The sequence below is a fragment of the Heterodontus francisci genome, chromosome 33, assembly GCF_036365525.1.
Source record: "Heterodontus francisci isolate sHetFra1 chromosome 33, sHetFra1.hap1, whole genome shotgun sequence".
Taxonomy (NCBI): domain Eukaryota; kingdom Metazoa; phylum Chordata; class Chondrichthyes; order Heterodontiformes; family Heterodontidae; genus Heterodontus; species Heterodontus francisci.
Window position 1 is genome coordinate 25,995,753 of NC_090403.1, and position 24,124 is coordinate 26,019,876.

The 24,124-nt window shown below is 43.2% G+C and overlaps 1 protein-coding gene across 1 annotated transcript in view; it reads right to left on the reverse strand.

Annotated features, from left to right (window-relative positions):
- Positions 1 to 21,948, reverse strand: part of LOC137348065 (rho GTPase-activating protein 27-like) — a 212,896-nt gene extending 190,948 nt beyond the window's left edge. Inside the window, exons 1-2 of the mRNA XM_068013210.1 lie at positions 21,672 to 21,948; positions 21,046 to 21,474 (exon numbers count right to left, since the gene is read on the reverse strand). The gene's annotated coding sequence lies outside the window, so the exon portion shown is untranslated. The remainder of the gene's footprint in view (positions 1 to 21,045; positions 21,475 to 21,671) is intronic.
- Between the last annotated feature and the right edge of the window lie 2,176 nt (positions 21,949 to 24,124).

Here is a 24,124-nt window from a genome sequence, read left to right on the forward strand (position 1 = left end):
CCATAGATCCCTCAAAGTTGCCACCCAAGTTGATAGGGTTGTTAAGAAGGCGTATGGGGTGTTGGCTTTCATTAACAGGGGGATTGAGTTTAAGAGCCACGAGGTTATGCTGCAGCTCTATAAAGCCCTGGTTAGACCACACTTGGAATATTGTGTTCAGTTCTGGTCGCCTCATTATAGGAAGGATGTGGAAGCTTTAGAGAGGGTGCAGAGGAGATTTACCAGGATGCTGCCTGGACTGGAGGGCATGTCTTATGAAGAAAGGTTGAGGGAGCTAGGGCTTTTCTCATTGGAGTGAAGAAGGATGAGAGGTGACTTGATAGAGGTGTACAAGATGATGAGAGGCATAGATAGAGTGGATAGCCAGAGACTTTTTCCCAGGGCGGAAAGGGCTATCACCAGGGGGCATAATTTTAAGGTGATTGGAGAAAGGTTTAGGGGAGATGTCAGAGGTAGGTTCTTTACACAGAGAGTGGTGGGTGCGTGGAATGCACTGCCAGCGGTGGTAGTAGAAGCAGATACATTAGGGACATTTAAGCAACTCTTGGATAGGTACATGGATGATAGTAGAATGAAGGGTATGTAGGTAGTTTGATCTTAGAGTAGGTTAAAGGGTCGGCACAACATCGTGGGCCGAAGGGCCTGTACTGTGCTGTACTGTTCTATGTTCTATGTTCTAAGAGAGAATCTAACCATCTCCCCTTGACATTCAATGGCATTACAATTGCTGAATCCCCACTATCAACATCCTAGGGGTTACCATTGACCAGAAACTGAACTGGAGTAGCCATATAAATACTGTGGCTACACGAGCAGGTCAGAGGCTAGGAATCCTGCAGTGAGTAACTCACCTTATGACTCCCCAAAGCCTGTCCACCATCTACAAGGCACAAGTCAGGAGTGTGATGGAATACTCTTCACTTGCCTGGATGGGTGCAGCTCCAACAACACACAAGAAGCTTGACACTATCCAGGACAAAGCAGCTCGCTTGATTGGCACCCCATCTACAAACATTCACTCCCTCCACCACCGACGCACAGTGGCAGCAGTGTGTACCATCTACAAGATGCACTGCAGAGAAGCACCAAGGCACCTTAGACAGCATCTTCCAAACCCGCGACCTCTACCAACTAGAAGGACAAGGGCAGCAAATGCATGGGAACACCACCACCCTCCAAGTTCCCCTCCAAGTCACACACGATCGTGACCTGGAACTATATCGCCGTTCCTTCGCTGTTGCTGGGTCAAAATCCTGGAACTCCCTTCCTAACAGCACTGTGGGTGTACCTACCTCACAAGGACTGCAGCTGTTCAAGAAGGCAGCTCACCACCACCTTCACAAGGGCAATTAGGGATGGGCAGTAAATGCTGGCCTAGCCAGCGAAGCCCACATCCCATGAATGAATTTTTTAAAATGCAAATGTCTTTTCCAGCCATGGCTGATCTGTTTAACAAGTCATTTCCTCACTCCAGCAACAGTTTAAAATCAATGTTCATGACAAAATTAATGTGCCTCATTCTTGGCAGGTGGTGGCCTAGCATGACACCTCACACAATGGAAGATGGTTGTGCTTGTTAGGGGCCAATCATTTCATCCTCAGGATATCACTAGAGGCATTCCTCAGGGTAGGAACTCAGGGTAGGCTCAACCATCTCAGATTCTCCATCAAGGACCTTGCCTCCAACATAAGATCAGAAGTGGGATGTTCACCGATGATTGCAGTGTTCAGTACCATTCGCAACTCAGATACTGAAACAGTCCATGCCGCATACAGCAAGACCTGGACAACATTCAGGCTTGGGCCGATAAGAGGCAAGTAACATTTGTGCCCCACAAGTGCCAGGCAATGACCATCTCCAACAAGACAGAATCTAACCATCTCCCCTTGATATTCAGTGCCATTGCTGAATCACAGATCATCAACATTCTCAGGGTTACCATTGTCCAGAAACTTAACTAGACCAGCTATATAAATACTGTGGCTACAAGAGCAGGTCAGAGGCTGGGAATTCTGCAGCAGGTAACTCACCTCCTGACTCCCCAAAGCCTGTCCACCATCTACAAGGCACAAGTCAGGAGAGTGATGGAATACTCTCCACTTGCCTGGGTGGGTGCAGCTCCAACAACACTCAAGAAACTCAACACAATCCAAGACAAAGCAGCCCACTTGATCAGCACCCCATCCACCACCTTAAACATTAACCACCAGTGCACCGGCAGCGGTGTGTACTATACACAAGATGCATAGCAGCAACTAACCAAGGCTCCCTCAACAGCACCTTCCAAACTCATGACCTTTACCAACTAGGCCAAAGGCAGCAGACACTTGGGAACACCACTACCTGCAAGTTCCCCTCCAAGTCACACACCATCCTGACTTGGAACGATATTCCTGTTCCTTCACTGTCACTGGGTCAAAATTCTGGAACTCCCTTCCTATGAGCACTGTGGGTGTATTTACACCACATGGACTGCACCACCACCTTCTCAAGGGCAGTTCGGGATGGGTATTAAATGCTGGCTTCGCCAGCGACCCACACATCCCAAGAGCAAATAAAAAGAAAGCGTCTCGAAAGTGTCTGCTGATCAGCTCCTGAATTACACTAAAAAATAAGCTGTAGTATACCTTGAATTGTAAATCATGACAAATATAGTAAGGATAAAACCTCAGTGATGCTTGTAGGTAAATGCTTAATGTACTTTAATAATATGCCTCTAGTGGAACAGAGACATCTTGCTTCCATTTAGTGGATCAGAAGATGCAGAGTTTAAACCTCGCACCAGAGAGTGCCAGTGAGCCCGGTTCTGAAATTGGGTTTGACATCTAATGGGGAATACATGCCTCATGTGGGATATCTGTGGGTGTGGGTGTGGGTTCCCACCATAGCTCCACCCAACCCCGTCACTATAATGGGTTCTCCAAGCATAGATCCCTCCTGTTGTATAGGACTATGGGCTGGTATAAAGAAAGTGACGACCATGAAGGAGTGTTCACGTCAGACTATTAATCAGCCTGCAAAACTTTCCATTGCTTCACACTGTTCACTAAGCGAAGTAAGGTGAAGTTGCAAAACTACCAAAAGCCTCTGCTAAAAGCACTCCTGTAAAGTATGCTCAGCATTAATCAGGGTCATATCTCTGAAGAATGGAGTGCTTGGTCCATCACTGGTGCAATCACGTTGGTAGAATTCAATTTCTCTGCAATATTCCTACAAGGGATCAGCACCGTAACAATGGAGTTGTCGCAGTGCACTGTTTTTACAATTATGGCATAAAACTAAACAGGCTGCAACTCTCAGGGCTCAAAAGCCATCAAGAATGGTGCGGTCTGCGACTGAGGGTGGTACAGCAAAATGTGGTTTGCTGAAGGTTGTAAGATGTCTTGTCTTGCTGAAGCTTTGTTATAGCAATACATGACTGACCCACTTTCTGCTCATCTGCACAGCAGCTCTTTCACTCGTCGTTCTCGGTAAACATGTATATGTATTTCCATATGATTAGCACTTGTATGAAGTCGTATTTCAGCCTCCTGCATGCAAACCGACACTGACAATTTTTGTGCAGAATAAACTTTCAATAACGTTTTCTACTGGACAACTGTGATACATTTCAAAAAGCACTTTATTGGCTTTGGGGCATCATGAAGTCATGTAAGGCACATAAGGTGCTATATAAATGCAAATCTTTTTTTCTTTTGTAATCGTTCTCCATCTTAGAGTAGAAAAACTGTATTAAAATGTGCCATTGCATATGACAATTTTAGCTGTATTAAAGGGGACATGTATTATAATGAAGCGCTTACAATATACAGGCTATGGGCAGGGGAATCTGCACTCGAACTGATATCTATCCCCCATCTCAGTGATTTTTGCTTTAAAACTTACAGGCAGTTTGTATAGAACTTGTTATTGTGAGGTCCACAGTTCATTAGTTGCTTGTGGCATTCCTTGCAGTAGCACTGAGCCATTCAGACTGGAGGGCCCCAGGTTCAAATACTGACATGCACTGTGTTAGCTGATTTTAAAGGAAAGCCCAGATGGCTTTGATGCTCCATGTCTAGGGAGGGGATAAAACAACGAAGGCTGTCTGCAGTTGAACAGCCTGTGGAGATTCATCGTCAAGGCTTATTGATGGAGAGATGCTTGTGGAGCTCTCCCCACGAAACATGCCAAAGGGACACCCCTCATAGTATGAAATCATAATCTTACATTCTATGAGAGCTAAGGGCGGAAAGCAACTTGACTTTCTTGGAGTGGTAGGACATGTATCCTGACCGATTACCTACCTGACAATTCAGAATCGCAACTGCACCATTGGGGATTGGGAAACTTAGCAAAAGGTTAGATGCTTCTTCAAAAAGGAGCAGTGGAAAATTGTTCCAAACTGCAATTTCATTTCAACTACTTCTACACTGTAGCCCAGACATCAGAGGAATAGGCTAACTACCCACTCTGGTCTAAGGGTCTAAAAGTTTCTGGGGTATATATTTATTTTAATAAAAGCAAAATACTGTTCATAATGTGGTCGCCTCTACATTGGGGAGACCAAACACAGATTGGGTGACCGCTTTGCCGAACACCTCTGCTCAATCCACAAGCGTGACCCCGAGCTTCTGGTTGCTTGCCGTTTCAATTCACCACTCTCTTATCATGCCCACATTTCTGTCCTTGGCCTGCTGCAGTGTTCCAGCGAACATCAATGCAAGGTCAAGGAAAAGCACCTCATCTTCTGATTAGGCACTCTACAGCCTTCTGGACTCAACATTGAGTTCAACAATTTCAGAGCATGACTGGTCTTTTTTTTATTTATTTTATTATTTTTTAACCATGTGCCTGCCCTAAACTTGTTTTTTTTGTTTGTGCTTTTGGACAGAGCTGTTCATTATTCTGCCATTAACACTCTCTCTGGAATAATGCTTTGTCCTTTCACAACAATCATTAACACTCCCCTTGCCTTTGTCCCATGACATCTTTGTCATTTAATCTCTCCTGCCCTCTGCCCTGTCACACACCTTCCCTCCTGTTCTCTTCCCCACCACCTCCCCTTCACTTGCTTAAAACCTATTACATTTCTAACCTTTGCTAGTTCTGATGAAAGGTCACAGGCCTGAAATGTTAACACTGCTTCTCTCTCCACAGATGCTGTCAGACCTGCTGAGTATTTCCAGCACTTTCTGTTTTTATCTACTTATTTTAATGTGGCTGTGAGGGACTTGTGCTATGGGAGTTGACAGTCAAAAACCCATAATAAAAGCACACTGCATTATGACTTAGCAGCATTATATACATTTGAACCACCAAGACCTTTATTAATGCATTGGATAGTCCAGAAGGTGCTGTCCAGAATTCTAATACTGGCCATGTAGCTGTGTTTTCTGCTGGATGGGCCAGTATTTACTATGCATCCGTGTGTCCTGGTCATATGGATTTCCACCTCAAATCAGGGAAGGGCAGGAATGCACATTCATGGATCTCTCTAGGTCTATATCGTTCGAATTCTCAAGTGCAGAGGACCCCTGAAAGATCTGATATACTCCCGCAGACCAGTTGTCCTTAAATGTCCAAACGACACTGCCAATGAGCCAAAGGTACACATAGTGGAGGAGAAGTGTTTGTTTGGAATGGCCGCCTGTTGGAATTGCAGAAGCACTGATAGAAATCCAATTACCTGTAATGGCCTTGGTGCTCCCTCCCACCCCCTCACCCCACACCCCCCCAGCCCCACAACAGTCCCCACCACCATCATCACCAAATAAAAGACTTGCATTTATATAGCAAATGGCCATGTCTAAGAAACATCATGTGATATTACTCCAGTGTTGCACTACACAGAGGTAAGAGTGCTGCCAAGCTAATGGATCATTTTGCCACTAGTCTCTTCTTCCAGTGTTGTAATTACCAACAATGAGATATTCTGAAGCTGAAAGCACATACAAAACCACTAAAAATTGATTATCTGGTCATTATTTCATTGTTGTTTGTGGGGGCTTGCTGTGCACAATTTGGCTACTGTGTTTCCAAACTGTTACAACTGTGACAAGAATTTAAAAGTACTTAATTGGCTGCAAAGCACTTTCGGACATCCTGAGGAAGTGGAGGGCTATATATCAATGCAAGTTCTTTCTTTCTTTCAGCACTCCCTATGGAACCCATACATTTTGGTCACCTAGCAGGGATAGTTTACCCTTGAGATGGAACATCAACTCGTAATTATGTGAATTCTAAGATGCCATAATGGTGACATGTAGAATATACACACAGACCTGTTCGACTGTGGGATATTGAGATTTGACTAGCAAACTATACAGTTCATTGACTCTTTATGAACAATGCACAAACTTCTATCAGTTACATCACACCACAAAAGCAAACACTTTCCGTTAGGAAATGGGATAAACGTAGCTTCCTCTCGCTCTTCTATTACTTATTTGCACAACAATAATCAGGAAATGTAACATCTACTTCTGACCAGAAACTGCCTAACCAGTCTTCCTCTGTTGCCTCATCATAAATGCATTGGTAGTGGAAAAGAAAACAAAGCATACTACTCCCAATGTTTTTACAATATGTTCTCTATGCAAAATATCAAAGCATTGCTGTAATCAAATAGCCAGTATCTATCCAGTTACCCGATGCTCAGATTACAGATGCTTACCAGTTTTGAGCACTTCCTGGAGTTAGTTTTCTGACATAAAGGGAAGAATCTTAATCTTTTGATCTGCTGGGAGCTGGGGTGGGTGCCAGTCGAGCACGGGGAACCTGGAAGTCAATGTTTGACGCCATTGGCAGGTTCCCTGCCCAGAAGCCAGCCTGATTGACATGTTTGACTTTCAGTCAGGCAGAGAACACTGATCCCAGGGGGAGGGGGAGGGGATGGTCTGAGGTCGGAGGCTGGGAGGGGTTGGGATTGTATATAGGTGGTCGTAGGCCTCAGGGTGGGGAGGTCATTGACCTTGGGGGGAAATTGGAGGCATCCAAGGGGGATTGAAAGCCTCAGGGAGCAGGGTGGGAAGATCGGAGGCCTTGGTGGGGGAGGTCAGAGGCCTCGGGAGATCTGAGCCCTTTTGGGGGGTTGGGTAGGGGAAATCTCAGAGGCCTTGGAGGAGAGAAATTGGAGGTCTGGGGATTTGGAGATTGGAGGCAATGTTCCCCCTAAGCTGCGTGGCAATCGTGAAGATACTGTGCAGATGGCTGATAAGCTGTCGTCCCCTTTAAAATACCATGTGTACCCGGCCACGCAAAAAATGTAAAGGTCCCGTGCATTGAAATAAACCGGCAGTACACAACAAAGAAAATTTAGAGGGATCATTTGTTGGGGGCCTTGAGATGAGATTGAGACTTCAAGGTTGGGGGAGGGCAAATTGGAGGCCACGGTGGGCAAGTCAGGGCAAAACCAAACAGGTAGAGGTGGCTGAGAGTGGTGGTTGGGAGTGGCGTGGTGTCATGTGGGTTGATGAGGCAGGTAAACTGGATCCAGTAGGTGAGGGGAAAGGCACTTACTCCCTGGATCCAAACGTCCTCACTTCCCTTTACCCAGCAGCTTTCCCGAAGCTCGATAAATCAGGGGAGACTGAGTTAAATTTAAAACAGTGGATAAACATGAGGCACGCAGCCTCATTATAATATTGAATTGGCAACCTGCCTCTGGAAGTGGGCAGGTTTGAGGCGAGTTGGGGGTCAGGATTCAGATTTTTAACATTTTAACTTTCCACCGACTTAAGCCCACTAGGTTTTGGGGTTAAAATTGCCCCAATATGTCAAAGAGACATTCAAATATTAAAAACTAATTTTTCTTGTTCCTTTCGTTAGGGCCCAAGAAAGCTCATCTTACTGGTGGTGGTGTATTGTGTGAGCTACCACTTTCTCCAAAGTATTTTCAAACAATTCCATGCAAAATGGCACAAAATCCTCTGCATTCATCCTGTCTCCTGCTCTTTAGCTGCTATCGCTTATTGCCATACCTACTCTTCCCTCCCAAGGGTTGGGTGATCTAAGCACCTATTCATCTGGAGCCACATCACCCCCAAGTGGTATTTTCAGATCTGCCTGAACTGGCTGATGAAGGGGCAAATTTACAGATGCCAAGAGCGTAATCAGGATTTGGAACAGGTTACCAGGAAGGGTGTTTGAGGCTCAGAAACTAAGCTCATTTGGGAACTAACTAGCTGGTTAGTGGAGAGATGATACAGTTGGTACTACAGAAAGATGATAGCAAAAGGCTGAAAGGTCTCTTTATTTTCTTAATATGATTAAAATAAAGACTTGCACATACATAGCACCTTTCACAACCACTGGACATCTCAAAGTACTTTACACCTAATGAAGTACTTTTGAAGTGCAGTCACTGTTGTGATGTAGGAAACACAGCAGCCAATTTGCACACAGCAAGTTCCCACAAAAAACAGCAATGTGATAATGACCAAATAATCGGATTTTGTGTTGCTGATTGAGGGATAAATATTAGTCACAGCACCAGGGATAACGCCCTTGCTCTTCTTCAAAATAGCGTCACGGGATCTTTTGAGGGCAATCAAAGTGAGGGAAAACACAATAAACAGAAGGATATTGAGAGGGGTAGAAGAAGTGAGAGACCTTGGAGTGCATGTCCACAGGTCTCTGAAGGTGGCAGGACAGGGAGATAGAGTGGTGAAGAAGGCATATGGAATGCTTTCCTTCATTGGCCGAGGAATAGAATACAAAAGCAGGGATGTAATGCTGGAATGTATAAAACGCTGGTTAGGCCACAGCTGGAGTATTGCGTACAGTTCTGGTCACCACATTACAGAAAGGACGTAATTGCTCTGGAGAGAGTACAGAGATTTACAAGAATGTTGCCAGGGCTTGAAAGTTGCAGCTATGAGGAAAGATTGGATTGGATAGGTTTGTTTTCCTTAGAACAGAGAAGGCTGAGGAATGACTTAATTGAGGTGTACAAAATTATGAGGGACCTAGATAGAGTAGACAGGAAGGACCTGTTTCCCCTAGTGGAGAGGTCAATTACCAGGGGGCACAGATTTGAAATGATTGAAGAAGGTGACTGGTAGGGGACATGAGGAAAACCTTTTTTATCCAGAGGGTGATGGGTGTCTGGAATTCACTGCCCAGATTGGTGGTCGAGGCAGAAACCCTCAACCCATTTAAAAGGTACCTGGACATGCACCTGAAGTGCTGTAGCCTGAAAGCTATGGACCAGGTACTGGAAGGTGGGATTAGATTGGACAGCTAGTTTTTATCAGCTGGCACAGACATGATGGGTTGAATGACCTCCTTCTGTGCCGTAACTTTTCTATGGTACATCAGCAGCTCCACAACTGGTGTGCTGGGAGCTCACAACATCAAATTCCACACTTCCTGCTTGCTGTAGCGCTACCACTGGCAGGAGGGTGTCATGAATGTGACAAGTTTACATAGAATCATATAGCACAGAAGCAGTCTATTTGGCCCATTGTGACTGTGCCAGCTCTCTAAAAAGCTACCAATTAATGTCACTCCCCACATAGGCAATTTTTATTATTAATGTGAACATGGAAATGTCTAATGCAAAAATAAGAACAAAATGGTGACTGAGCTCTGTCTGTGCATCCTGGTCCAATTATCCTCTAACTCTACTTCACCTGAGACGACACCTGGTTTTGACTCCCTATGTGCACTTCCATGGACAACTGGCTAGTATTAATAAAAATGAAACATAGCTACAGTTTGTATATAACAATGGGATACATACTGGAGCCTTCATTGAAGAACGGAAAAACAGTGCAACGCTTCCAAACCACAAGACCTGATTCGATAGAAAACAACATTCCTGCTCCAAATGCCAATGTAAATCCATCCTATCAGCATATTGAAAGGTAGAGCGGCACAGTGGTGCAGTGATTAGCACCGCAGCCTCACAGCTCCAGGGACCCGGGTTCAATTCCGGGTACTGCCTGTGTGGAGTTTGCAAGTTCTCCCTGTGTTTGCGTGGGTTTCTTCCGGGTGCTCCGGTTTCCTCCCACATGCCAAAGACTTGCAGGTTGATAGGTTAATTGGCCATTATAAAATAGCCCCTAGTATAGGTAGGTGGTAGGGAAAATATAGGGACAGGTGGGGATGTGGTAGGAATATGGAATTAGTGTAGGATTAGTATAAATGGGTGGTTGATGGTCGGCACAGACTCGGTGGGCCGAAGGGCCTGTTTCAGTGCTGTATCTCTAAACTAAACTTACTATCAGCTTTATGTCCATTTCCATCATCCCAAAGGGTTGAATGCCACTGAGTACTGAGAGCTTGTGTGGAATAAACAAGTTTGTTTCAAACAATTAAAATTGGGCAACATAAACTGAGAATTAGTCAAAAAGTTAAAACTTTATCTAATCCTTTCTAATTTGGGAATAAATAGCAGATGAGGAAAACTAGCTGTAATAGAAGTAGCATGATGTCACTTCTTTAAAATAGGAAGAAATGAAGGTATTTTCAATACAGCTGTTTTTATTCTGTACATTGGAACTGATTATATGAAAGTGATGGTATGGGTACCAAGAACGGTAAAGTCAGCAAAAGTGAAATGTGTACCTCTCTACACCAGCAACTCGTTACACTTATTTAGTACCTTTAACATAATAAAATATTCACAAAGGCATAAATGTGAGACAGAGCAGGATCAGGAGGAAGGTTCAAGCAGGTAACTGTGTGCATGGTCTTTCAAATGAGACATTAAACCAATGCCTTATCTGCTCTCTCAAGTGGATGTACAAGATCCCATGACCACTATTTGAGTAACTGCAGGGGAGTTCTGTGTCCCGGCCAACATTTATCCCTCAACCAACAACTATAAGAGATGATCTGGTCATTAATTTCATTGCTGCTTATGGGATCTTGCAGTGCACTAATTAGCTGCTGTAAGGTTTGTATCAGCTGCGTCCTATGGCTGAGCAAAGTGTCCAAAACTGGAGATCAACCAGGATATGATCCACTTGAAAATTGTTCAGTGCAAAGGTTCTGTCAACAAAGGACAAAGGAGTGGAAACTGAAGAACAACACACAGAAAATGCTGTATTGGGACAATTACAATTTTATTAGAGAAGAGTAAAACAGCTTTCAAAGCTGCACACGAAGGATAGCAATAACAGTGACTAATGAGGTGCTTGAAGCCTCCATAGTGTTTTGGACCTAGAATTTTGGCTGCGCAGCACCCATTTTGCACATAAGGTTGGGATCGGGCTCAGTTGTGAAACACCCCATGGTTGAATAGCCTGCGGACATTCACCGTCCAGGCTCAAACATGGTAGATATTTGAATTGGACTGGAGTACTGTATGCCAACATGTCACTGTGTTAGTATGTGTTTACCACAAGCAGTCAGATTACTTTGAAAAGGAAAGCTAGAATTTAAGAACACGAGTCAGCCATTCAGCCCATCGAGCCTGTACTGCCCTTCAGTTAGATTATGGCTGATCTGCATCTTAACTCCATCCACCTATCTTGGCTCCATAACCCTTAATATCTCTGCCTAACAAAAATCTATTAATCTCAGTTGAGCTCTCAATTGAATTGAAATTTTCAATTCAGCCCCAGTCTCAACAGCTTTTTAAGGGAGAGAGTTCTAGATTTCCACTACCCTTCGTGTGAGGAAGTGTTTTCCAACATCACCCCTGAAAGGCCTAGCTCTAATTTTTAAGGATATTCCCCCGGACTGCCAACCAGAGTAAACATTTTCTCTCTACCTACTCTATCAACTCCTTTAATCATTTTACACATCTTAATTAGATCACCCCTTAATCTTCTATACTCAAGGGAATATAAGCCTAGTCATTGCAATTTGTCTTCATAATTTACCCTTTTAGCCCAGGTATAATCCTGGTGAGTTTGTGTCACATCCAATTCAAGACCAATAGATCCTTCCTGAGATATCGGGCTGAATTTTCATTCCTGGGTTCCGATCCCGCTGGGATGAAATGCGATCGGGAACCTGGAAATGCCGGCAACTGGACCCTGAGGGAAATTATTGGGGAAGGCAGCCAGTTAAGTGGCGGCCTCCAGGAGCCCTGTCCGATTAAGGCTGGAGAGTAAGTTGCCGAGGCTGAAGCCCTCCAGCACTGAAGGATTGGCAGCCCTACCAAATTGGTGGAATTACGAGAGGTCGCCTCAAGATGGAGGCGCACTCTGAAGGTCTTTCAATGTTTAAAAATAAAATGTGGCCACCACTGCCAGGCAGTCATTGTGGAGGGAAAGATTGAGGTTGCCATTAGTTTACCCTGCATTTTAAAAATGTATATGGTTATATGTGGGCCACACAAATATTCCTTTAGTGTGACTGCATGTTGGTTGATGGCATCTCATTCATGAACAGACAAGCTGTGCAGACTGAGGTAAAGAATACCACTGGTTCTTAATTGTGCTAAAATATTTGCCCCAAGGTTGTGAAAGTCACCATCATTTTGCTTTGATGCATTTTGATAATTGCTTCCTGCCCTGTGATGTTGCGCAAAGTACGTTCAAAGACAGTCAGTGCATGAGCTTTGTTCGACGACAGCACAGTCTGCATTGCCTTACTACCCTTGGAACTGAATCACTGGCATTAGTAGGTCAAATCATAGAGGTAAACAGCAACCAAAGGAGAACAGCTGATCCAAGTCAGTTCCAGACATGTGCATAGTTTGTTGCATTGCTTCATTTCTCCATTTGTCGCTGCTTCGTGTTCCACCCGCACCAACTGACAGCTCATCTCATCAGATGTGAACGCCCTTGGCTGCACGTCTTCTCTTTTCCCTGCCCACCTGACTGCACCACTTAGCCTAACCCCAAAGAGCAATATAACAAATGGGTCTCTGCTTCATCCCAGGTGATTCACTTGATGCATGCATAACTCAACAACAGCTTGGACAGATATCGCGATTTTAATGTCATAGAATGGCCCAAGGTGCATCACAGGAGTGTTACCAAATGAAAATCTGATACTGAGCCACACAAGGAGATATTAGGAGAGATGACCAAAAGTTTGGTTTTAAGCAGTGCCTTAAAGGAGGCAAGAGAGGTTTTGGGAGGGAATTGCAGAGCTTAGGACCTAAAATGCTAAAGGCATGGGTTTCAATGGTGGTGCAAAGGAAGTGGGGGTGCAGAAGGGGCCAGAGTTGGAGAAACATAGAGTTTTTGGAAGTTTATAGGGCGGAAGGAGATTAAAGAGATAGGGAGGAGCAAGTTCACTCATTGACACACAAACCACGCCAGATCTCAGCTTTGATCTGTCTCTGCTCAGTTAGCTGGTTCCAGATTTAGTGGCAGTATAAACGCTGACATTGGACTCAGCACTGCTGCGCTGGGAGAAGAATAATTAGCCAGGTTATCCACTCCTGATTACTATACAGTGATCCCTGCTGGAGGTTGTGCACGTGTGAATTTCAAGTGAGGAATAGATTATGTCCAGCTGTGGTGACTCCCAAGGTCAAATAGCCTTCCAACACCCACTCACAGATAAAGAATGGTCACTTGGGTCAAGAACTGGATTATAGCCAATGCCCATGAAACATACCTTAGCAAAACCATGGGAGAATATAGTAGGGAAGGGACAAAAGTTAACAACAATAGAGAATCCAATGATTCTGAGTATGCCAATCCAAAACACTGACCTCACACAAGCCAAATACTGTGGATGCTGGAAATTTGAATAAAAACAGAAAATGCTATAAATACTCAGCAGGACAGGCAGAATCTGTGGAAAGAGGAACAGAGTTAATGTTTTGGATTAATAACCTTTCGTTATAACTCTGACAATGTGTCATCGACCTGAAACGTTAACTCTGTTTTTCTCTCCTCAAATGCTGCCAGACCTGCTGAGTATCTCCAGCATTTTCTGTTTTTATTACTGATCTTACATAACAAGTTGGTACATCTGTCAATACTTCAGCACAAACTCCCCATCAAAGTCTCTTCAAATGTGGGTGTTGATTGTGAACATCCTGTGTATATGTAAAAGTGCCAAAAGCGAACCAAAAACCAGAAATGACACCCAAATACTGAAACAAATTATGCCCAAAAATAAATCATCTGCACTTTCCATATTATAACAGCTATGCTCCTTTTAAACTGATTGTGCATCATGTAGGTAACACTTTCCCTTTTATTATGGGTTTCCCTTCTGACTGTTATGAATTGATCCAAACCTGGTAGAACAGAAAACAAAGGTGTCTTTTAAATTGGGCAATGAAGAGGATTTCCAGCAGCAAGTGGTCGCCCCAAAGTAAACTTGTCAAACTTGCTAAAGCAGGAGGCTGAAAATTCCTGCAGATTTATAACTCCATCATAAATGTACTAAGACCTAAAAGAGAGAAAGTTTGGAGTTACAGTTGTACTAGAAATACCAACCAGGGAAAATCTTTTATCAGTTCATTAACGATACCATCATACATTGCAACAGGAGCCATGCATGAAGTTTAAAAAAGTCAAACATAATGAGCTAGATGTTAACTTTTTATGATACTGTAAGATGGTTGATGGCGAGTCTGCTGCCCATTTTACATCTCCTGATGCCAACAAAGTGACATGGAAATAAAAATAGGAAAAGATTTTACACTCCACAGTCTCTCAGCAAAGTATGATATCCACTTTCTGCAGAACATATCTACATTGTGGGAGTAAGATGATGTCATCTATAGACACGAGGACATAAGCTGTTAATGTATTCTGAAGCCTTTGTTATCACAGAATCACAGAATAATACAGTGCAGAAGAGGCCCTTCGGCCCATCGAGTCTGCACCGATGCATTAAAGACACCTGACCTGTCTACCTAATCCCATTTGCCAGCACTTGGCCCATAGCCTTGAATGTTATGACATGCCAAGTGCTCATCCAGGTACTTTTTAAAGGATGCGAGGCAACCCGCCTTTGCCACCCTCCCAGGCAGTGCATTCCAGACCGTCTCCACCCTCTGGGTAAAAAAGTTCTTCCTCAAATCCCCCTTAAAACACCTGCCCCTCACTTTAAACTTGTGTCCCCTCGTAACTGATCCTTCAACTAAGGGGAACAGCTGCTCCCTATCCACCCTGTCCATACCCCTCGTAATCTTGTACACCTCGATCAGGTCGCCCCTCAGTCTTCTCTGCTCCAGCGAAAACAACCCAAGCCTATCCAACCTCTCTTCATAGCTTAAATGTTCCATCCCAGGCAACATCCTGGTGAATCGCCTCTGCACCCTCTCCAGTGCAATCACATCCTTTCTATAATGTGGCGACCAGAATTGCACACAGTACTCCAGTTGTGGCCTTACCAAAGCTCTATACAACTCCAACATGACCTCCCCGCTTTTGTAATCTATGCCTCGATTGATAAAGGCAAGTGTCCCATATGCCTTTTTCTCCACCCTATTAACCTGCCATTCTGCCTTCAGAGATCTATGGACAAACATGCCAAGGTCCCTTTGTTCCTCAGAACTTCCCAGTATCAGGCCATTCATTGAATGCTGGCTAGGACTGGGTGTAAAGCCTGCTACCCGACCCGAACCCGACCAAACCGGACTACATGTGTCGAGTTCGGGTCGGGTTCAGGTTGGCTGTGGTCGGGTTTTAATTTTATGCCCGAGCCAGGCTTTAATTGGGTAATAGATGGATCGCATGGGGTTGCAAGGCCGGTAGGTAACAATGCCATGAAACTAAGGCAGTTGAGAAGTGAAAGTTCTTAAAGAGGATGGCCATCAAGGTTTCTGTGTTTACAAAAATTCCCTGAACTGATATTAAAATATGGCAAACACCTGTATCAACGAGAGTGGCGAAGCTGTGCGTTTACCACAAACTTTCAATCTCTTCTTTTCAGAGAAGTTCTAAATGCTTCTGTTTTGGGGATGCACCTGTGCTTTAGGTAAGTGTGACTGCCTTTTATTGGAAAAATACTTCAACTAGGTTGGCACTCCTAGCACTGTAAACCATGGCTTACATTGGTTTTCTGTTGCTCTGTCACAGCACTGGGCATCAGAATCAGGGCTGCTACTACTGGGGCTTAAGAAATAATAGGAACATGGGAATTGCTAGATGAAAAGTGTTTATTGTCCATCTAGTTCGCTTCCTACCACCCTGGTAGTCATCATAATGACAACACTATCATTGTTACGACTAATCATGGCAATCCATCTCCATTAATCAGTCTACAACAGACCCAGAAATGGCACAAGGAAAACCCCAGTGGTGGAGATGTCCCAAGTAAGCTACACTTACAACATTATGTCTCAGATTACTCATTCACTGTATTCCAACATGTTACTTTCTGGAAGCAATAAGTTCTCAAGAATTACAGACCACTAATGTGCAAAAGGTTGGGAGTGCACAGGCTCACAGCACTCACTCCTATACTTCCCTCCTTCCAAATGGACAGACTACCACTGTAAATTTGAAGGATTAAACAGGCTAATTCTCAAGTATACAAATTTAATAGAAGTTTCCATTTGAAGACTGCACCATGTAAACACTCTACTACTATTAGGTACTTAACATTTAAATACATGCGGCTAACTGCAAATGCACAGTTCTTTAGTTTTAGTTTTAGAGATACAGCACTGAAACAGGCCCTTCGGCCCACCGAGTCTGTGCCGACCATCAACCACCCATTTATACTAATCCTACACTAATCCCATATTCCTACCACATCCCCACCTGTCCCTATATTTCCCTACCACCTACCTATACTAGGGGCAATTTATAATGGCCAATTAACCTATCAACCTGCAAGTCTTTGGCATATGGGAGGAAACCGGAGCACCCGGAGGAAACCCACGCAGACACAGGGTGAACTTGCAAACTCCACACAGGCAGTACCCAGAATTGAACCTGGGTCACTGGAGCTGTGAGGCTGCGGTGCTAACCACTGCGCCATGTTCGCCAATTAATGATATAAACCATGACAGCAGAGATGCTCTTTACTGTGGGTCTTAGGGGCTTGGCCAGATTTGCCTCTGCTTCAATGCAGAATGGTACAGGGTGAAAAGGTAAGACAGGAAGGGCAATGCTGGAAGACTGGTATAACTCTCTTCTCCCAAAACTGACACTGCAATGTAAAAGCACCTATTGAAAAGATCAAAATGGACTCTACGCCTAAATTCATAAACTAGAAATTGCTGTTTGCCACCCTGACAAGTTTGCACCTGTAAAAGTTTGTTTTAATGAAAATAACTCAGTGAAAAAAATCTGTGAAATAAGTTTGCTAAATGTAATTAAAAGGGCCAATGGAATGTTGGCCTTTATCTCAAGTGGGTTGGAGCATAAAGGGAAGGCAGTGATTCTTTAGTTGTATTGAGCCTTGGTCAGACCCCATCTGGACGACTGCATTCAGTTTTGGACACCACACATCAGAATGGATATATTGGCCTTGGAGAGGGGTACAGCGTAGATTCACCAGAATGATACTGGGACTTAAAGGGTTAAATTATGAGAACAAATTGAATAAACTTGATTTGTATTCTTTTGAGTTTAGAAGGTTGAGGGCTAATCTAATCAAGCTCCTTAAAATGATAATGGATTGTGATAAGGGACTCAATAGAGTAGAAACAGGAACTATTATCACTGTTGGGGGAATCCTGCACAAGGAAGCATCATCTTCACATTCGAGCTAGGCCATTTAGGAGTGAAATCAAGAAGCTATTTTTGCATTAATAATGGTAGTGGAAATCTGGAACTCGTTCCCCCCAAAGGCTGTAGATTCTGGGTCAACTGAAATTTTCAAGATTGAGTTTTTTTTTTAAGTATTAAAGGAAGTGAAACTGAAGTGGGTAAATGGAGTTGAGGTACAGATCAGACATAGTCTAATAGAATGGTGGAGCAAGGCTCAGGTAGGTTATGCCTGTTTCTATCTGCTTCATCAGAGAAAACTGCCTTTGAAGCATCTCCATGAACGTCAGTTTGACTGGGATACCTGATGGGAAGATTACTGAAGCACATGCAGATAATGGCTGCCACATTAATTCAGCAGCCTCAGAGTATTCAGCTGACTTTGCTGATTGGATCATCAGCAGCACTTACTATTTCAATAGAAATATTAAGAAAAGCAGGAAATGAGTGTCTTGAATCATAGCTTCTTATACTGTGTGATTTGAAAGAGTATCAAAGACTCTTCTCTTTAATATTTAATTTTCATACAAAATCAGTTATATTGATTTTCTGTTCTATTCTGATGCAGATGGTTATAATGTACAGTCTAAGAGAATCTATAACATTTCTTAATGTACAATAGTCTGAAAATAAATTTTAAAGAACTGTGACCTTGTGTCATCCTTTTTAAACCACAAGATCTATCACAATTAGAACGCCCTTTCACACCTTGTAGATGGGGATCAGACCACAAGAGAAAAACTACATTAACAAAGTCTAATAATTATACAATTGCAAATAGGATTGAGAAGGTCAAATATCCAATGGGATATTATTCCCTTAAATTGCTGGGACTGCGGAAAATATCGTCTGCAGAGGGCAGCATGCCAGGATTGAATACAAAAATTTAAATGAACGATTATCTCTGGAGATCAGGAAATATGTATATACAACTTACCCTCAAGAGATTAAATAGATTGCGGATGTTCTGAGGAAGGATTGAACTAATGGAACAAATGGCTTTTGGTAAAGCTACAAGACACTTTAATATCCTCATCCGGGAAGAATTCCAAGATGGCAAGCCTGGACAAGAAGTGGTATCTTTCCCTTTTTGTGGAAGGTATATTCAAACTTATATAACTCTGTTCTGTATTGTATCATGTCAGCAGTACATAACACTTTTTAAATTTGCACCAACGCTAACAGGATTTAAATAGCTTTGATCGAACATATTTGCATTTAAGGTGTTTATTTCCAATGCTTTCCTTTCCACTTCTGTAGGTGATGACTCATGGGCTGATTCCAGTGGCACCAGCAGCCTTCCTGTACCTTACCCAAGTATCCACTGTTGATGTGAGCGCCTAAAATGATGATTGTCAGCATGCTATTGGACCAAGCAGGGCATCACAGCCAAACCCAATCCTGCTCCACACACAGTTTCTAGCAGGGATCATTGGATATCAATTGCGAGCAACAACTCTGGGTGTTTGCCTCCCTACACCATTGCCTACAGATACCCTGAATTTCTGCCCTAAATGAGATTAGTTACTAAGCATTGACCAAGAATTGCATACCCTGATCTATAAGACTTAGTGCTACACTGGATGGTGTTGGAACTCATTACTTAAATATCCAATCTGATAATAAATTCCTCCTTTTGTACGCAATGGGTTAAAAAAGCATTGCCTCACAAAACACAGAATTGAAGTATCAGTATAACATTGTCAGGCAGTCACCACGGCAACACTGCTCAGTAAATACTAGAGTAGTAGCAATATAGAAACACACTGACCATTTCATATGGGAGAATGCTGCCCATTTGGAGAAACTCACTTTTGAATGGAGACAGAAGTAAATTTGACAAAACATTGAACAGAAATCAGGCCATATCAGAATCACTGCTTTTTCAAGCTGTAGTTTATTTGCAATTTTCACATTTTTCCACTTTTATATTTATACTTCCCTCTTTAGAGTATATTCGAATTAGCAAATAAAAGAAAAAGAAAAAGTTAATTAAAAAAACATCTGGCGATGTAACCATGCTGCTTATACTAGGCAGTCAGCTGAAATACAGAGAAAATGGATATCTGGAAGTGACTGATCAGAAGGCACTTTGAGCAACACCAAACTGTAGAGGCGCCTGGAGAAATGTCAATCAAGTGGACTGACCATCATTCATTCTGGTTTTAAAACGTGCCGATTTTGATGGATGGCATTAGTTTAGTTTTAGTTTAGAGATACAGCACTGAAACAGGCCCTTCGGCCCACCGAGTCTGTGCCGACCATCAACCACCCACTTATACTAATCCTACACTAATCCCATATTCCTACCACATCCCCACCTGTCCCTATATTTTCCCTACCACCTACCTATACTAGGGGCAATTTCTAATGGCCAATTTACCTATCAACCTGCAAGTCTTTGGCTTGTGGGAGGAAACCGGAGCACCCGGAGGAAACCCACGCAGACACAGGGAGAACTTGCAAACTCCACACAGGCAGTACCCGGAATTGAACCCGGGTCACTGGAGCTGTGAGGCTGCGGTGCTAACCACTGCGCCACTGTGCTTAATAGAAGGTAAACAACTCCAAACTTCTGAATGGCCTGCAAGCCGTGTCACTTGCTCTGATCAAAAATGTCATACTTAACATTTTTCTCTGATGGTGACAGATCAAAGCTCAAACAGTTCAGAGTAAACACTTGAGCCCTTAAATTAGATTATGCTTGCTCCAAGCGCTCCTGCGATTGGTTATTTGTTATTATGTATTATCTCTATTTGACACTTTATGTTACCAGCTGTCAGAGTGGACACAACTATCGTCAGTGTACTCCATGCTCATGACGTGTAAAGGCGTTCACACTAAAGATTTAATTATTGCCAATGTTATTACTGCTGTGACTTGGTAACAAAATATTACTGTGAAATTACATCAGAGCAATTTATACATAAATTCTAACGATTAACGATAATAAAATTGCACAAAAATGCTTTTATTTCCTTTGTTTAAAGCAAAAATACTAAACTATATTTATAAGCAAATTAGTAAATGAAGTGTTTAAACATAAGGGAATTTATGCTACTTTTGTAACAATCTTTAAACTACACCTAGACATTTCTAGTGACCTGCTCAAGCAGTGCTATTGGTTTGTTTCGAATTCAACTAGACTCACAGAGAATGTCTTTTAGTTCAAACTTCCAGTACTGCCCTATTTAATATAAATAAATGTACCAACCCATCAGAGTGCGGGTGCGGAAATACTTCCTCCAGTCTAGATCACTTTCAACCCTTGTATTTTAAACAGCAACAAAGCGCGCTTGAAACAATGAACATCAGTCCGAGTTAACAAAAAATGTTACAGGATCAAGATTTATTCTTCTCAAACATTTGCAAAAGAGATTGCTTCTCCAATAACTCAAATACAAAAACCTCGTTAAAACGGGATGGCAAATTGTAAATAATTAACCTTTGATGAAAAAAAATATGATTAGCTTTTACCTGAAATTGCAGTTTCTAGGTGAAACGTCACCTTTTAGAAAGGGATTTGTTCAAACGCCTTAGTCCAGCAAACAGGTCCTTCTAAACGTGGCTGAAATTCCTGCATTTTCTTCTCCCTGTGGGGCGTTTTCCGGGCGGCAAGCCCTTGAATTTCTTTGTAACCTTCCCCTGGAGTGGGGTGCCCTCTGGCAGGTCTGTGCTCTGTGGGCTCTGGCTGGGCGATGATCTTGGGATGTCGTGAAGCAGGCCCGCGTATCTACCTCTATCTTTCTCTCTCGCTCGCTTCCCTTTCTCTCTGCGGGTCAGAACTTGTTCTCAGTGCCTCTCTCCCCTTCACTGTTCGTTTCTAGCTTCCTGTTGAAGCTGAATCTCAAACTTCCTCAGTCGCCCAGTTTCACTCTCAGTCTGACAGGAGGTCTGTCTGCATTTCTGCAAATTAGAGAAATAAGATTAACAGTTTTACTTTTTAAAAAATCAGTTTAATTTTCATTGTAATATAAGTTTTCAATAATTTGCAATGGTCCAATAGGCATACGTTTATTTTGTGTGTTTTAGAACTGAAGGAATAGTCCTGCAATCATTAAGTTGGAAGTTTAGTTTTGGTTATTACCACCTACCGTACCTACCGCAGCGCAGATTGTGACACCAACCACTCTCGTATCAGCAGCAGAATGAAGGTGCACCTCCGAAAGTGCCACAACTCCAAACACGATGGTCCACCACACATCAACATCCCCTAGATAAGCAATGATTCCCAAAACCACTTCACACTGTTGCCACTGTAAGAATCACAGCATAACGAAAATACAAGAGATATCCAAATGCCTTACACTACCCGCCAAAGCCTTAACGGGAACACCGATGCTGGCATCAGTGAAGCTTGGAAATCACTAAGCTCAATCATCTATGAAGTAGCAGAAGCATCATTTGGTAAAGGCGGAACCCACAACAAGGTTTGAGACCTACTCAGCCGAGATGATATCTGTCAATGATGCAAAAAGCAAAGCCTACATGATGCACAACATAAAACCAACAGCTAGGACACTGCACAACCTGAAAGTAGCCAAGACAGCCATGCAAAGGACAGGGAGATACTGAGCAAACAAACACTGGATCAACTTATGTCACATAATCCAAACTGCATGTGACAAAGGAAATGTATGAGCTATGTACAAAGGGATCAAGAGAACACTTGGCCCTGCTATCACCAAAGTTGCTCCCCCACAGTCAGCAGATGGTGAAGTACTCACTGACAGAAGTAAACAGATGTCCCGCTGGGCTGAACACTACTGTGAGCGGTACTCTTGTGAGTCGCACATCTCCCAGTCTTCACTTGACGCTCTCCAACAACTTTCTGTCATGGATAAGTTAGATGAAGAAACCTCATCATCGGAGATCGAAATGGCCATAGACTGCCTGACGAACACAAGGGCACCGGGAAAGGATGGAATTCCAGCCAAACTGCTCAAGCCTGGAAAGTCCCATCTATTGCCATACCTTTATGACCTTCTCATTTTCTGTGGAAATTAGGCTCTGTTCCACAGGAGATGCGTGACACCAAAATCATCAACTATACAAAAACAAAGGCGACAGAGGAGACTGCAACAAATACAGGAGCATCTCACTCCTTAGTGTCATGGGAAAGGCCTTTGCTAGGGTCATACTTAAAAGACTCCATTTACTTGCAGTCTGAGTGTACCCAGAAGCACAGTGTGGTTTCTGTGCCGGCGGATCTACTATGGACATGATATTCTCCATACGCCAGCTAAAGGGGAGGAAAAGGGAGGAGAGTATACCCCTTTACCTTACTTTCATTGATCTCACTAAAGCATTCAACACCATCAGCAGAGCAGGGCTCTACAAGATTTTAGGGAAAATTGGCTGTCCTCTGAAGCTTTTCAGTCTCATTTGCACCTTCCATGATGACATGCACTGCACAGTACAGTTTGATGGCTCCACCCTCGACAGTTTCGGAGTGAAGAATAGAGTGAAACAGGGTCGTGTCCTAGCCCCCACTCTGTTTCTCCATGCTCCTGGCCTTTGCCTTCCCTGCAGATATGAAAGGAGTCTACTTGCAAACTAGGTCAAATGTTAAGCTCTACAGTTCTGATGAAAGGTCACAGTCCTGAAACATTAACTCTGCTTCTCCTTTCTGCTTTTATGTCCAGCTCTACAATCTATCAAGGCTGAAAGTGAAGACAAAAACACATCATGTCCTGATCAGAGAATTCCTCTACACTGGTGATGCTGCGCAAGTCGCTCACATGGAAACTCACTACAAAGACTTATGGACTGTCTGTCCCATGCCTGTAACTTGTTCTTTTTGACTATAATACGAACATATGAATTTGGAGCAGAAGTAGGCCATTCGGCCCCTTGAGCCCCCTCCGCCATTCAATAAGGTCATGGCTGATCTGTTTATGTTTCGAATTCTACACTCTCCATCTACCCCCGATAATCTTTTATTTCCTTGCCTAACAAGAATCTATCTACCTCCGCCTTAAAAATATTCATGACCCCGTCTCCACCGCCTTCTGAGGCAGAGAGTTCCGAAGTTGCACAACCCTCTGAGAGAAAAAATTTCTCCTCATCTCTGTCCTAAAAGGGTGACCCCTAATTTTAAAACAGTGCCCCCTAGTTCTGGACTCACCCACAAGAGGAAACATCCTTTCCATATCCACCTTGTCAAGACTGTTCAGGATCTTATATACTTCAGTCAAGTCTTCCCTCACTCTTCTAAACTCCAGTGAAAACAAGCCCAGTCTGTCCAACCTTTCCTCATAAGACAACCCGCTCATTCCAGGTATCGATTTAGTAAACCTCCTCTGAACCGCCTCCAACATATTTACATCCTTCCTTAAATAAGGAGACCAAAACTGCACACAGTATTCGAGATGTAGTCTCACCAATGCCCTGTTTAACTCAAGCATAACATCCTTACTTTTATTTTCAATTCCTCTCGTAATAAAGGATAGCATTCCATGAGCCTTCTTTATTACTTGCTGTACCTGCATAGTAATTTTTTGTGACTCCTGCACTAGAATGCCTAGATCCCTCTGCACCTCAGAATTCTGCAGTC